At 39.5% G+C, this 16,958-nt stretch overlaps 1 protein-coding gene across 3 annotated transcripts in view; it reads right to left on the bottom strand.

Moving 5' to 3' along the window:
- The window catches only part of opcml (opioid binding protein/cell adhesion molecule-like), a 151,550-nt gene that overhangs the window by 67,937 nt on the left and 66,655 nt on the right, over window positions 1–16,958 (bottom strand). The gene's annotated exons all lie outside the window — the stretch shown is intronic.

Genomic DNA, 16,958 nt, shown 5'->3' with positions numbered 1-16,958 from the left:
TGCCCTGTGATTGGCTGGCAACCAGTCCAGGGTGTACCCCGCCTGTCCCCACGAAGACAGTTCCTCATAGGCAGAACACACTTGTCTTTGTACTCCTCAACTGGTTTGTACCACACACGCTTGACGCCATCTGAACCATTTATTTTCTTCCCATCAGACCAGAGGGAATGGTTCCATTAACACGTGTTCTTTGTCTGATTGTCTTCAGGAAATTCCTTGTGGTCTTTCTCGGGCATCATGTTTAGAAGATGCTTCCTTATGGGATTGGCATCCATGCAGACCGATTTGATGCGGAGTGCAGCTTGTGGTCAGAGCACTCAGAGGCTGACCCGCCACCCCTGCAGCAATGCTAGCAGCACTCATAAGTATATTTTGCTAACACAACCACTGGATTTTTATGTAACTATTTTTTTAACCATCAGAATCATACAGAAGATACATTGATAGCACAGAACAATGAACAAATTTGTTTTGTTTGTTGTTTTTTTTATGTCATAATGACAGTTTTGTCACTGATGTGTGTACATCATACATCTTTTCATGGTACAACATGAAAGAAATTCCACTTTGATACAACATAAAGTGGTCAATACGAGTCATTCTGCTGGCTGGGGGTAACAATTTGCTGTTTGCAAGACTGGCAGTGTAATTGTGCTTCAAATACTGCTCACCCTTGGGCTGACTTCAAATGTACAAGAGATTTAATTCTATGGCCTTAGGTGATCTGAAAGGAACATTCTGACTACTTTTTTTTTAAGACTGCAACAAACAAGGAGATATGAATAATAAAACAGAATCATTCCTTTTGTTGCAGCACTCTAGCCATGATATTTGTCATGCTTCATCCGGATGTTTCAAACCTCCAGGGCCATCAACTGTCATGAAAAGATACGAGCAATAGAAAGCATTTTCCAGACATGTTTCTTTTGCACGCCTGTCTGCATGCCATCAGCATCTGCGGCAAATAAACAGAAAAAGGTGCATTTTCGTTCAACTGGAAGAACGTATCAAAGTGACAGCGAACGTGGTGTCATTTCCATGAGAATTTTCTCCAAAGCTTTAACACTGGGAACCGATTTCTATATAACTCATTCTGATGACAATTGATGGTCAGTATCGTCGCCCGAGATGCTTGCCAAATTGGGTACATGAAGGCTCAACCGTGGCGCCCATGCGGTTCGACATCGACGTCTATCTGTATGGCGATGCAGATGATTTGCCGCTCCTACACAGAGACAAGAACCGGTTGAATGTGGAGTAGAGGATGACAGCTGACATGGATCTCATTGATTCCTAATAACATGGAGACCGTCAAATTGCTGAATTGAAGTGCTGAATTGGCGCTGCTGAATATGCTGCCCATGCATGGTGCCACAACTTCTATGTTAAAAAGCTGGATTAGACTCTGAACCCTACACTCAAAAACCTGCTTCCAATCCTACAAGGCCCCCTGTTCTGGTTTATGTACAGTACCGCTCAAAATTTTGGGATCACTTGCAAATTTCTTTGTTTTCACAAACCATTTCACAAACAATTAAAATTAAAATCTCTTACCGTGCTGTTAACTACTCCCGTCAGAGAGCAGCACAAACTGGGTCTAACAAGGACATAAAAACGATGCACAAATGTGCAAGAAGACAAATATCTGAGAGTGTGTAGTTTAAGACAAAGACGCCTCACAGGTCGTCCGTCACCTGGTAGCTGCACTAAATAGTACCCGTCAAAAACACCAGTCAAACAACAGTGAAGCGACAAATTCAGGATGCTGGACTTCATAGCAGGACTGCCAAGAATCGGACTATCTCAGACTGGCCAAAAACGTTTCTAAATGATCCCAAACTTTTGAGCCTACAAGGCCCTACAAAGCCCCCTGTTCTAGTTTATGTACAGTACCGCTCAAAATCACTTGCAAAATGTCTTTGTTTTGACAAACCATTTCACAAACAATTAAAATTAAAATCTCTTACCATGCTGTTAACTACTCCCGTCAGAGAGCAGCACAAACTGGGTCTAAGAAGGACATAAAAACGATGCACAACGACAAATTCAGGATGCTGGACTTCCAAGAATCGGAATCTCAGACTGGCCAAAAACGTTTCCAAGTGATCCCAAACTTTTGAGCAATAGTGTAGCAACAAGAGTACAACTGAGATACCGAATACAAACACAACCGCGCAAAACGGACAATATCGCTCGCTATATTGCAAAAGGAACGCAAGCATTCAATACGGTTGAAAAGCCAACATTTCGGAAAGTGTTCCAACAGTTCCAACCATCCCCTCCATCATGCTGGAGAGGATTCCCTGCTTCTAGATTGTCAGTGAGTACACTCATGGCACGCCTTCTCCTGACATGCTGCCACTCTCTGCACCTCTGATTTTGACCTTATGGAGGACCGGAACATGACATGGAGAGCTCCCCACACCACTTAGCGAGGCTCCACCTGGATTGAACCTAGCGAGGAGGGAGTTGGCCACTCTCTAACTGAGTGGTGTTGGCAGGTTCGACGCAAACGTATATCAGTGGGGAATAAGTGTGCATGGGGCGGGGGGAGCAGACCACATCTCCATCCCCATCCTATGGCCGCTTTAGGGAGCAGACCTCTGACTTAAATAAAAGTGACTGTAGAAATCAGTAATAGTAAAGTGATGCAGTAATACCTTATTTATTGAGGTTAATCAGTTCCAGGCCCTACTGGGATAAGTGAATTTAAGTAGAAATAAGGAGTAATAAGTATAAATATTTTCATAGTTACAGCATAGAAAACGTGTTTACCACCTTCTAAATATGTTTTTTAACATTATTTTATCCTTCTAGACATTAAATAACACGTCTATCTATAGTCATCTATACACTCATATGACCCAGTATAGTAGATACACTAGGGAAGAACTATGCTATGCTAGGACTACGTTAAAAAGTGATAGCATTTCAGTATGTGGAATCAAACTATGGAATGGATTGAGTAAGGACCTCAAACAATGCACAATGATGAGCCAATTCAAGAAACAATACAAGCAGTTGATGTTTGCTAAATACAAGGATGAAGAGTCTTGAACCAGTCATGATGTGCTATATATATATATCACTATATTGACAGTTACTATGATACCCATTATGTCATTGTATGGTCATATCACCTTGTACTTCGGTACGTGACGAAAAATTTAAAAAAATAAAATAAAAAAAAAACTATATTAGGAAAGCAGGAAGTGAACAAATGTAACAGTTACTGATTGTAAAAGTACCAGATGGATGGGTAGGATTTAATAAGCTTTGCGTCTTCCTACTCCTTTTGGACATGTGGAACTGTGAACTGATTATGTGATGCATTCAATTGTAATCTGATGCATGTTCAAATGAAATTAAACCATTACCATTACACTAACACTAGATAAGCTTGTGTGTGTTGCTATGAATGTGGAAGGGGAACAGAGTGGCAGGTGGACAAGGTTGAGTTTTAGCTTGGTGTGGGTCACAACCGCATATAAATCAAACCTACAATAAACGTTTGTTGTTCTGGCAATCAAATCTGGACTGTGTGTCTCAGTGACGACATTACTGACACCTAGTGACGGGTGTAGAATACAACATATAATATTTGAATGTGTCTTCCGAATTACTTATATTCGGATTTTATTCCATTTACACATTTTTGAGTAATAACAGGCTGCATTCAACCACACAAGAGTGATTTATTAATTAATATATTTTTGAAAAACTCCAGATAATAGAGTGATGCCATGTTCCATAATAGAAAGCAAAGATCCCAAAATAATCCACAAAGTCAAAATAAAGACATGACATTTAATTCATGTCAACGCCGCTACATGTGCGATATACAGAGCAGAGAAAAAAAAAAATGTAAATTTGCGGTTGTGTCAATGACAGAAATGTCATGCTGTCGTGTAAATAAGATAAATAAAACTATGATATTTAGTTTGTCTATTAAAATGTCAAAGGATCGACTGGTTCCATTTTAAAGGTCTTTGAATTCCACATGTTCTTGAAAATACAATTAAAAATAAATAATTTACTTTATTTTGTTGGTAATCCAAATTCAATAGTAACGGAAACACTGCTGTTAATTAGAGGCAGAAATCTTCAAACTTTTTTTTACACAAACGAGAGACTGTGGGTGACGAGAGTGAAGTGTGAAGAGAGACAAAGAGACAAAAGACAGGCAAATGTTGTGAAATGACAAAAATAATCCAAAACGCAACACCTAGGGAGCAACATCAGTGGTATAATGTTATGTAATGTCGTGATGCAGGCCCTCTAAATCCGAGGAGCAGTGACTGTTCAAAACCCCAGGGCCGTTCCAGATTGTGCCGGTCAAAGGACCCACATTTGCTACAAGTCTGCTGCACACGGTCACTGATTGTGTAATGGTTCTGTGCGGTTTCCAGCCCCCTGTGATGCTGGACGGGACCAACAAAAGAGAAAATAGCTGGGTTGGATGGATTGATAAATTGGTAGATAGCTACAGTCCGTCAATGCTCTTCGTTCTGTTATTTTTGAGTGACTGAAAATAGCCGCACATCATAAGTAAAAACAGTAAAAGAAGTAACAAAGAATCCGAAAAAAAAGGTAGTGAAGTTGAAGGCAAAGACAATCATTGATGTCATCTGCATATCCTGTCTGTCCTTCTCTGACACTTCAGTGACAACGTACGCTTTGGTCCAATAGTACATTTGGCTGTAAGCTGTTCTAGTTTATGTACACTACCGCTCAAAAGTTTGGGATCACTTGCAAATTTCTTTGTTTTCCAAAGAAAAAACATTTTCATGCATTTCACACACAATTTTTTCCATTTCACAAACAATTAAAATGAATCAGATGATTTTCAAAGAAGGATCTACATTCTTGCATAGAGGCCTACTATCAATAACTGTCAGTCCTCTGCATCAATCTCCTGGTATGGCTGCTAATCCAAGTTCATTATTTTATAAGGCGAATAGATTATTAGAAAACCCATCTAAAAATCTCTCCTTCAGAGAGCAGCACAAACTGGGTCTAACAAGGACATAAAAACGATGCACAACTGTGCAAGAAGACAAATATCTGAGAGTGTGTAGTTTAAGACGCCTCAACGGGTCATCCATCACCTGGCAGCTGCACTAAATAGTACCCGTCAAAAACACCAGTGTCAGTATCAACAGTGCAAAACGGTGCACGCTCACAGACAATATCGCTTGCTATATTGCAAAACGGAACGTAAGCATTCAGTACGGTTGAAAAACCAACATTTCGGAGTGTTACAAATATTTTACAGACAGTACAAATTCCCCAGAAGGACATACATGTCACAAACAAGTTATTTGTTGAATATACCGTATTTTCTGAACTATAAGTAGTGGAAAAAAACATACATAAGTCGCACTGGAGTATAAGTCACATTTTTTGCGGGTAATTTATTTTAACTACTTGACCAAAACAGACATTACATCCTCTTGGAAGGCAAGTTCTAACAATAAAAGAATAGAGAACAGGCTGAATAGGTGTAAGATATGCTAACACAATGGTTATTCAGCTACACAAAAAATAAACATGAACAGAAAAGGTGTCCAGTGTTTATGTAACATAACGTTTTGTTTTTATTTCTAAGTCGCTCTGGAGTATAAGTCACAGGAACAGCCAACCTATGAAAAAAAGTACGGTATTCAATTTAAAACCTCTTAACATTCTGATTATAACCTTAAATACTCTTGAGAGATGACTGGAAGTACCAAGGATACAGCAAGTCTTGACTGTGTTTAGGGGCCAATGAACCAGGCGGTGGAGGTTTCTCAAGAAGATCCCGGAGTGACCTATCCAGTCACCAGACCTTAATCCCATTGGAAATCCGAAGCAAGCACTGATCGCATTAGTCATTATCTGATGGTTTTCTGTGGAAGTCTTGCATATGTGTGTGTGTGTGCATGGCCCAATGTGGCGGGCCTAGCTCGCCCTCTTCTTCTAATTGTACTCGAGGAGGGGCTGTTTATTGTAAATGTGAAAGAAAGGGACTGAAGATGGCCAACACCGTTTGTACAGAGGCACAATAATCCTCTGGACGATGATAATGTGAGCAGAAACATTGCTCTTAACCAACTCTGCCCTTGCCCTGTGCCCCGAATCCCGGCCCACAACACTTCCCCACGCCCATGCTCCAGGACAACTAGGCAGCAAGATCCCCTTGAACGTCATATGTGAATTCTCTTCGGAAAATGGTAACAATGCAGAGGGGCCAAGACTGGACCGAGAGACATTGTTTGTTGTTTTGGGGGTTTGGTACCCCCCTAAAAGGGGGGAATATATTGTAAAATGACTACTTTCTTGTACACTGAATATGATTTTTCTTTTTGGTAAACTCTAGTTGAACTTAAGAGGGCTATGTAACTTGGGGAGGCCAATGTGACCTGATTGTTTGGAGTCCAAGATGTTCTGCCAAAATACTTAGGTCCAATCAGGAGGCATGACCAGATAAGGACTGAATTCTGGAAATCCACGTCATTGCTGTTGTTCATGAGGTCTATATAAGTGCTGTATTAAATAAACACGAGGACCCTTTTCCTACAACTGCAGAGATGCTTCGTGTTGCATTATTTGCCAACATTCACATCAGCAAGCTAGCGAAAAAAGTTATGTCCGCACGCAAACTGTGGAATAATGCTATTGTGCCCCTTGATAGAAGGCCATCAAGAAAAATAAGTCAGGAATACACACACTGGACATTGTTCCGAAAACAGCCCAATAATGATTCTGCGACATTAATTCAAACAGCCCAGGAAAAATTTTGAACATCAAACAGCAAAAAAAAACTGCACAGGTGTGCAAAATAGCATCTGCACCATTAAACCCATTACATTGGACCATTGCAACCCAATTGATTAGACAGCTATAAACCATCTGCTCCAGTATGAAAGGTGTACAACGAGATTGATGATGTTCATCACTTTCATATAAAACTGTAGAGCTGGCCTCAGAGCCAGCTTCTTGCCCGTCTGTAAACTGATAGACAAGGAAGAGCCGATGGGGTGATTTATGTCCAGTGTGTGTGTGTGTGTGTGTGTGTGTGTGTGTACAGGCGAGTGTACAGCCTGCGGTTGCTATGATCTGAATTTGGAGAAGCTGGAGATATTGGTCTGGAAAAAAAGTTTTTAAGTTAAGCTGAAAACTGTTTTAAAAATGCAGTATTCGACAAAACAACACACTTTCAACTCATTATCAACAAATAGGCAACATACAAAGATGCACAGCTTCATAGACATGAAATTGTCTAATATTAAGAAACAGTAAGATATAGAGAGGCAGCACGGCGGGCGAGTGGTTAGCTAGGAGACCAGGGTTCAATTCCACCCTCGGCCATCTCTGTGAGGAGTTTGCATGCGTGGGTTTTCTCCGGGTACTCCGGTTTCCTCCCCCAAAAAAACATGCTAGGTTAATTGGCCAATCCAAATTGTCCATAGGAATGAATGTGAGTGTGAATGGTTGTTTGCCCTGTGATTGGCTGGCAACCAGTCCAGGGTGTACCCCGCCTCTTACCCGAAGACAGCTGGGATAGGCTCCAGCAACCCCTGTGACCCTCATGAGGAAAAGCGGTAGAAAATGAATGAATGAATGAAGATATAGAGAAGAAGATAAGCCACATTCCTAAATTTTGCAGGCTACAACTGCAGCTACAGGTCTTTAAGTAATTCAAATATATATATATATATATATATATATATACATATTCATCCGTATCACAAGGCCATTACATAATTAAAACGTGATAGCCGTGATAGTTTTGACCCCGAAATAAGCCGTTTTCCACTTGATGTTTCTAAATGGAGAGCAGAGTCAAAGAGTTCACTGTCAACAGTCTGCTTTCTATGCATATTATTCTCAATGTCAAGTAAGGCACAGCCAACAGTCAGTCGAAGGTCAAATGTGTGAAATATGATATTGAACTTACAGTAAATGCCGTCCATGCCGTAGTCTCTTTTTTTTCCCATTTGGACACAAGACACTCAGATACAGAGGAGGTTAATGTTTTCTATTGAGTTTTATTATAAAGCAGAGTGGGGGTTTTATGTGAAAAGAACAAATACAATAATTACTTTTATGATGGAAAACAGTTTATTCATTCTGTGGTGATGACAAATAAGGTAATACATAATAATACAACAGTCAAATTTGTTGAAATTCGGCTTCAAAACATGCAGTGAAGTAAACACGAGTTAATATTTGATTGTATTGGAGAAACACTACTAGAGGTGCGGTTGTAGCGCTAGCCAGACAATCACGGTAACGGCTAAACTGTCACTCAGATTCCATCTGTTCATTGATTATCTTTCATTAATATCCATTAGTGGTGTGTTTAATAAGTGGGGTGTCCAGGAGTCACCTATTGACTGACATAAGAAGGTTTTTTTATTGCTAAAATATTCTTGAGTTATGTGGGTACAGTGTTCAGTGCAATGGTACAGTGGGAACAGATGATAACCACGGTGCAGTTATTGAATGGAGAAGAGATTCCTTAATGCTCCAAGCCAAACTGCTGACGATCCAGGATCCAATAAAATGGTATGATCCACTTTCAGAAATAAAGGGGCTTAAAAAGCATTGCTTTTGCATTGCTAAGGGAGTTAACGTTATTCACAAACGATCAGGCGAACGAGTTCCGCTCAACTCTATAGACACCATTGGAAAGTAATGGGAGCACAAGATAATTATAAGACTGAACTCCTCGAAGTTGAAATGGCTGGTGGAAAATGAAACCATACTTGTAAGAAGACATCGAATAAATCAATGCAAAGTTCATAGAAACTGCGATTTTTGTCCTGGCACACCTTTTGAGAGATACATGGAAGATAGCCTTAAATATGTAAACAAAGGGGCTGTAAAAGGCTGTAACTGTGTTAAATGGCTATCCTCTGCTACCATAAATCGAATATGATTACAAATCATTTGCTGAAGAGAAAGAGAACAAAAAGAGCAAGGGTGAGAACTTTCGGATCGATTTAAATTAAACTGGAGCAGAAGAAAACCCAATTTTGCATCCCGCAGATGACGGAAACGCTGACTACGGAAAGACCTCCATCAGTCCCAGTCCAGTCTGTAAAGATTAAAGCAACTTATCCACCCATCCTCAGTGGTGGAGACTACTACAGATGGACATTTCTAAAAGATCAGAGTTTAGTGCAAACCCCACCAGTCCCAGTTCGTCCAGTACCCATCTTCAGTGACAGAGGCTACTACAGAGTAACAATTCTAAAATATCAACAAAAGAATCTTGAACAAACTGATCCATGCAATATATACATTGCTTAAATAAATCCGACTATGCTTTTGAGAGAAGACAAGCATTTACCAAAACAAGAGACCCTCAAGAAGTAGTTTGAGAACACAAAACTCTTAAAGAAGACAATCATGACGACTAGACTATAAGGTTCTTGAAGTATCTGATACTTTGACTTCTCCAAAGCATGAAGCAAGACTTCACAAAACCATTCAAGACATTAAAAAGATCCTAGAGGTGGGATACTTTTTTCCGACCTTGAGCTCAATCAGACCAAAGTCGGAAGAAAGGGTACACAGCTAAGGAAATCTATGTTCTCCCAAATCAAGATGAGATTCACAATAAACAGACTGCCAATGGAGACCGAATGGCATCCCATTCTCTAACGACCGTGGCAAAACCCACGGACCTGTCCTTCACTTAAAACGGAACACAAACCAAGTAGTTATAGGGCTTGTAGAAAATCAAAAGCACACTTACCACCACCAGATCAGAAGGGAGCTATTCAAACTTTGCACATAGCCATTCAAGGATATTCAAGGATATTTCAACATTGCTAACATCTTCACAAATTGAAAATTGATTTGGAGTGGCCCGAAACGAACGGCAAGGAAATATAGTACAGCCAACCAAAGTGGGACGACAGTTCTCGACAAGAATGTCGAGAAAGTCAAACCCTCAGTGGAAGAACGAAAAAAAAAAATGCTCTGGACAGCTTTTGTTCCTTCCCAGGATCAAATGGGTATTCCAAAGACAACCTTCAATCAGTCTGCGATCTCCAAAGATTAGGATATTGACTTTTTAATGCACTTGCAGCACAAATTAATCCTCAGCTAAGAAAAGATTCAAATCACCAACCGATTCATCCGAACTGTGAACTGTGATCAAGCACGTAAGTTTTGATTTGGGCTTCTTCTGGTGACCAACTTTCCACCTGAGACCCATTGATGCACGGATGCCTAGTCAGGAAGTCAGGAAGCTAACAAACTTCTACCAGGAGAAAGCAAAGTGAAAGCCAAACAATTTCCAGTTTGACGGTTGGAAACCCTGTGAAAAACTGGTCTGACCTTCTTGGGTTCAAGAACCAGGAGGTCAAATGGGAGGTGTTGGCTTATTTGAGAACTGCTAAAGATCATCAACCTTTGTATCAAAGATCGACTGTAAATAGTTGAAGTGTGAAACAAAACTCAAGAAAATCTACTGGAGTTGAGCTGCTAAAGCGTTCTCAGAGCCTCTTTGATTCTGAGATATTCGGAGATATACTCCGAACAGGAAGAACATATGCTCATAAATGCATTGTAAAGTCTTACACGTTAAGTATCAATGATCTCATTCCTGATGCACCTACAAAGATTCCGGGAAGAAAGCAACAATGTCAGACAAAAGTCAAAAGTGGAGGATCCACCGGACACATAGCTTTCTGAATATGAAAAATTAATGACTATCTCAGTGATTTACAACACCACAACGATGCTGAAACCCAACCTACATGAGATGGAGGGAATGCAACGGTGAGTGATTTTTCCCTTATGGACTGCTGAAGGAACATAAGAATCTGACCGCTGTCTGCGGATGTTGGAGGAAAAACAGCCTATTTCTTATCCGTCGTTGAGAGATATAAGTCATGCAAACATATTGTGATCTATTATCGGAGTAGCATTGAAAAAAAAATATTTGAATTGAATACTGTTACATTTTTACTCATCCAATGGCAGATTGTTAAAAGGTTATCTAATCCCAGTTGCATCCATTTATACCAAGGGCGTCAAAAGTGGGGCTGGTGACAATTTGCGACCCGCAGCTGGGATAAAGTTATAATATTGTGACAAAAAAATATTCACAAGAATATAGTTGAAATGTTTTAATTAAATTAATTAAATTAAATCAAATTTTTAAATTTAATTATTATTTTTAAAAAATTAAATTAAATGTAATATTAAATGTTTTAATGTAAAAATTAGCAAAAAAATTGTATTACTAAAGGAATTGAATCATTCATTCATTTTCTACTGCTTATCTTCACATGGGTGGCAGGGGTGCTGGAGCCTATCCAACCTTTCTTCAGGCAAGAGGCGGGGTACACCCTGGACTGGTCGCCAGCCAATCACAGGGCACATATAGACAAACAACCATTCACACTCACATTCATACCTATGGACAATTTAGAGTCGCAAATTAACCTAGCATGTTTTTGGAATGTGGGAGGAAACCGGAGTACCCGGAGAACATGGCAACTCCACACAGAGTTGGCCGAGGGTGGAATTGAACTCGGGTGTGAGGCCTGCGTGCTAACCCCCCAGCGTGCTAACAACCATCCCTGTGATTCGGTCGGTTGTCAGAATGTGTCGGAGTGTAGTTAATAGTTAATTACCATTGGTGCAATGAGTTGGGAAGATGCACCCTGGACTGGTGGCCAGCCAATCACAGGGCACATATAGACAAACAACCATTCACACTCACATTCATACCTATGGACAATTTGGAGTTGCCAATTAACCAAGCATGTTTTGGGAATGTAGGAGGAAAACCCACGCATGCACGGGGAGAACATGCAAACTCCACACACAGAGGGTGGAATTGAACTCGGGTCTCCTAGCTGTGAGGCCTGCGTGCTATTGCATCATAAAAAGGTGAAAGCTTCTCATTCATTGTCGCCACCTCAGTGAAAGAAATAATTTGCTTTGCTCCCGGAAAAAAGCATATTGCTCGCTCTTGTACTCTTAAATCGTAAATCTTTCCACAGAGAGCATTTCAGATGGGTGCTGATTGGAGAAAAGAAACACAGACCACCAAACACGTACTCTGTTGTTGTTGGTAATCATTTCATGCATTGAAGTTATTTTCTTTTTTTCTCAAAAGCACTAGCAGAAAAGTATGTCCCTATGCCTTACATTTTATGAAAGGCCCTATTCTAACTAAGATTAATAACGTGCAAATAGAAAAATAGCAACCCACAGAAAGGAAATTATATATAATCTACTGAATTTATGATTCTGACAAAAAGTTACTGAGAAGACTGCATCGTCTCGGTTCATAGGGTCATCCTGTAATAATGCAGACTGAAATGAAAGGACTGTTCACACATACGTACCAGAGTTTGTATATATCCATGTATAGTATATGTGGTGGCCTGCCACGGTTTAATTTGGACCGCTGCAAAAGGATTTGGTTCTGTCCTCGCTCACAGACACATTATTAGGACTGTCTGAGTGGTTTGTTGTTAATGACTCCGTCCAGTCGACAGCAACATAACACTACATAGTCAGAGGCACTAAAGTGTTTGCAACTGGCTCGAGGTTGCATTTAAAAAATAAAAAAAAACCTCTAAAAACACTACATGCTGCATGTTACCATTAGCAGTTAAAAACTAAATTATAAAATGTATATATTTGTTAAGATTGTAAATTAAATTGAGTGGAAATACACATACACAGGAATGCCCCCTCCCCAGAAGAGACGACCAATGATTTGCAGTCATGCAGTTGTACGGTCATTGATGGTTGGCAGCTAAACTTTGTCAAATCGCTATCATTTGCTGATAAGATATGTGAATTAGAATTATCTCACAACAGGCACAGTCATTTTCTTAATAAAAACACAGGCTATTGTTGCGGCTGTTGCCTGATACTCCACTCTGAACCACCCCAACATCACTTCCTGTTCCTCCACGGAACACATTTATACTAACGCACATCAGCAAGAGTCTTATTTATGTCTTAAATGTCTTATTCAGTCTTATTTTGTCTAATATAATGAGTAATCTGAATGTAAAAGTGACTATAGGGGTGTTAGTTCATGTCTAGAGGGCTCTATATTAAAATCCTTATTTAGAAGCCCCATCTATGAAAATACTCCATTTTGCCTTTTTTTTTTTTTTTTAATTCCATTTAACATTAGCACTACTGTCACCAGAAGTGCTAGCAAAGTTTGCAAGTTTAAATGAGATTGGCCGAAACTCTTCTCTTGGCTAGACTTGACTCATGTTCTGGAAATATTGCAAAGGGCAAAAACAGGCAGGTATAAAATATATATATCTATTAAAAAAAGATAACAAAACACAACCACATCACCAGCAGAGACAGCCGTCTCTGTCAGGTAACTAGTTGTATGATGTGACAAAACAAACCAGCTGACGTTGGCAGGTGAGGATTTCCGAGGTGGAGATGAGGAGGGAGCTTGAGATCAAAATGAACATCGCCTACGTATATATGTACATGTCAGAATGACATTGCATTGCCTTGGTTTAGGAATTCAGATGTTTGACCTGAAGCAATAATAATTGGTTAATGGCAGTTGATGTTTGCTAAATACAAGGATGAAGAGTCTTGAACCAGTCATGATGTGCTATATACTATATATATATATATATATATCACTATATTGACAGTTACTATGGTACCCATTATGTCATTGTATGGTCATATCACCTCGTACTTCGGTATAAATACAAAAATAAAAAAAAATATTTAATTTAAAAAAAAACTATCTATATTAGGAAAGCAGGAAGTGAACAAATGTAACAGTTACTGATTGTAAAAGTACCAGATGTAGGGGTAGGATTTAATAAGCTTTGCTTCTTCCTACTCCTTTTGGACATGTGGAACTGTGAACTGATTGTGTGATGTATTCAATTGTAATCTGATGCATGTTCAAATGAAATAAAACCATTACCATTACCATTAATGTATCGTAATGATGTGTAAAAAGTTATATTTTGCATGGTTACATTTTGATAAACTTTGCACTGATAAATAGAAATGGCTTGAATTTGAGCATTATTTTAATTTAAGTCTAAATCGATTTAAGTCTGCATATTAATTTAATACCAAACTGAATGGGCCATTTTAAGACTCATGATAAAGCAGTATCAGAAGTCAAGAAAAATACATACAACCAATGATAAAGCCTCATTTTCTGAGAAGTCCCCACTCAGTGACAGGTTTTCACTGCTGCGTGCAAAAATTTGAACGCCAATATTAAGACGAAAAATAATTCCAATGCACAAAATAATCATCAAACCTATACCTATTTCTTCCTATGATGCACACAGAGATTTTTTTCTTCTTTTTTTTCCCATTTATACTCCGAGTAAACAAAAACTATACAGCTCTATATGCCCAGTATGTGGCTCTGCACCTCTGCAGTTATATAATTTAAAGTCTTTGCAAGAAAAAGGTACTGTATTGTAGTGATGGGTTGCCCTTCTGGGTGGGTCACAGCAGCCATACATGCCAGCAGCTCTTACCAGTGCAATTAGTGCCCTGCAGGTTTAAAACAAGTGTGGTAGCTTGTTGAGTTGCATATTTGAATGAATGACAGACTTGTTTCTACAGCCATCCCGACTCCCCTTTATTCTGACATTACAGTATGAAGACAGAGCATTCAGTGCACCATTTTTAGTCTGCGGTTGCACATTTTCTCTAGTAAATGAGCCTATGCTGGTAAATAAGTAAATACATGTTTTCTTCCCTTCCTGACGAAAGCAGTTTCCACTCAGCCAATAATTAACCTTTTTTTTTACAAAATGGCCTCCAGAGTGTGTCAACTAATAAAGTACTTGATTGGTGTGCTCGTGTTTACGAAAGTTGGGCAAAAAAAATACATTGAGTGACTGACGGTAAATATAAGAAGTGGCTTCTAATTTTCTCTTCCAATTGTAATTTCAGTTGTTGAAAAGTCAACATTACTGCTGTCAATCATACTGAGTGGTGTCATTGTTGTGAAGTCACGGGTGTGTGAGAAGCTCGAGTTTATGTGTGACTTATCCCAGACTGCTGGGATAGGCTCCAATATAACCGCTAGTGAGGATAAGCAGCATAGAAAATGGATGGATGGACATTTGCAACTGAACTGCATATGTGCATGGATTAAAATTCCCCATCATATATGTAAGCTCCTTCCCGCAACATGGTTCCAAGTCTTTTCCCTTCCTGGTTGCACACTTTTACAAGGCAAAAATGGAGGCCGAGGTTTTATAAAATTCACTTCTGCCACCTTGTGGCCTTTTTTTTCCTGCTAAAAACTGCACCACACATGCTCTCTTCCACTGTGGAGTTGCATCATCACCTCTTTGTGCAAAAAAAAAAAAAAGTTATGAAAACGTTTTTGGGAGCGAATGACGTAAGGTTTACAAGGCAGAGTGGGGGTTTGTTCACATACTGCCTGTGTGACAAAGACATTGCCGTGTTTTCTTATTTGTTTTCCCCCGTCTCCGTTGTGTGTTTGTCTGCATCTGGCAACACAAGGCCAGTTTTCTTTGTCAATAATAACTTGTTTTTTTTACATTTTATAAAGTAGAAAGTTGGCAAATCCACAGCAGATGATACTGTACAACACATCTAGTCTAACTTTTCTTTTGGTAGGTTTATAAAGCCATAAAACACAATATTTTGTGTGCCTTGAAAGATCAGACAAAATAATCTGAAGGGGTTTATTCATTCTTCTTCTTATTATTATTCTACTGCTTTTCCTCACAAGGGTCGCAGGGGGTGCTGGAGTCTATCCCAGCTGTCTTTGGGCGAGAGGCGGTGTACACCCGGACTAGTCTCCGGCCAACCACAGGGCACATATAGACAAACAACCATTCACACTCACATTCATACCTATGGACAATTTGGAGTCACCAATTAACCTAGCATGTTTTTGGAATGTGGAATTGAACTCGGGTCTCCTAGCTGTGAAGCCTGCATGCTAACCATTCGTCCAATGTGCAGCCATCTAAAGGTTTTCATTCATTCATTCATTTTCTATCGCTTTTCCTCACAAGGGTTGCGGGGGTGCTGGAGCCTATCCCAGCTGTCTTCGGGCGAGAGGCGGGGTACACCCCGGACTAGTCTCCAGCCAATCACAGGGCACATATGGACAAACAACCATTCACACTCACATTCATACCAATTTGGAGTCACCGATTAACCGAGCATGTTTTTGGAATGTGGGAATGTGGAATTGAACTCGGGTCTCCTAGCTGTGAAGCCTGCATGCTAACCACTCAACCACCATGCAGCCATTTAAAGGGGTTGTGTTTTGAAAAAAGGAATGATTTGAGTCCATTCTGAGAGAAATTACACATTTCTATTGAAAGAAGACAAACAAATATATTACAAAGTATTGATAATTTGACCAATTATAAATGAATGACATGTCGTCAACTATGCCACATTATCATAATAATAATTCACAGGTCACAGGAAAGTCACAGGAAAACATAATCATCAAGGAAAAAAAAACGTCCACATACATTTTCCATGAATTGATTCCTAATTCCACCCGGTAATTGATCAATATCTAACCTCGTAGAAAGAGATGCGATCCTCCATGACAAAGATTAGCGTTACCATTAGCTTGCTCATCACTGATATGATGCACCGCCCTGTGACCACAGGGCTGCTGTGTACAGTACACGCAGCACAGGTACAAAGGATGTGTGTCATTCAACTTCTTTCATCTTGCATCGATAAAATCATTACCATGAATACTCTGCATTGTAATTATATTCATGTCATTAGTTAATTAGGTGCATAGAACGTGAAAGTGAAAGTGCATGTATGCATGCATGGCTTATTGATTAAATGCATACAAAGAAGCCAATCTTATTGTTGTTGAGGGAAAATATTCTAATATATGACTTATCATAATCAAATCTTTTTTTTTTAAATAACATGAATCACATATTTAGTCCTGTCTTCACAAAATG

The sequence above is a fragment of the Doryrhamphus excisus genome, chromosome 11 (genome assembly GCF_030265055.1).
Source record: "Doryrhamphus excisus isolate RoL2022-K1 chromosome 11, RoL_Dexc_1.0, whole genome shotgun sequence".
In the NCBI taxonomy this organism is placed as follows: domain Eukaryota; kingdom Metazoa; phylum Chordata; class Actinopteri; order Syngnathiformes; family Syngnathidae; genus Doryrhamphus; species Doryrhamphus excisus.
This window is presented reverse-complemented; position numbering and strand designations above follow the sequence as displayed.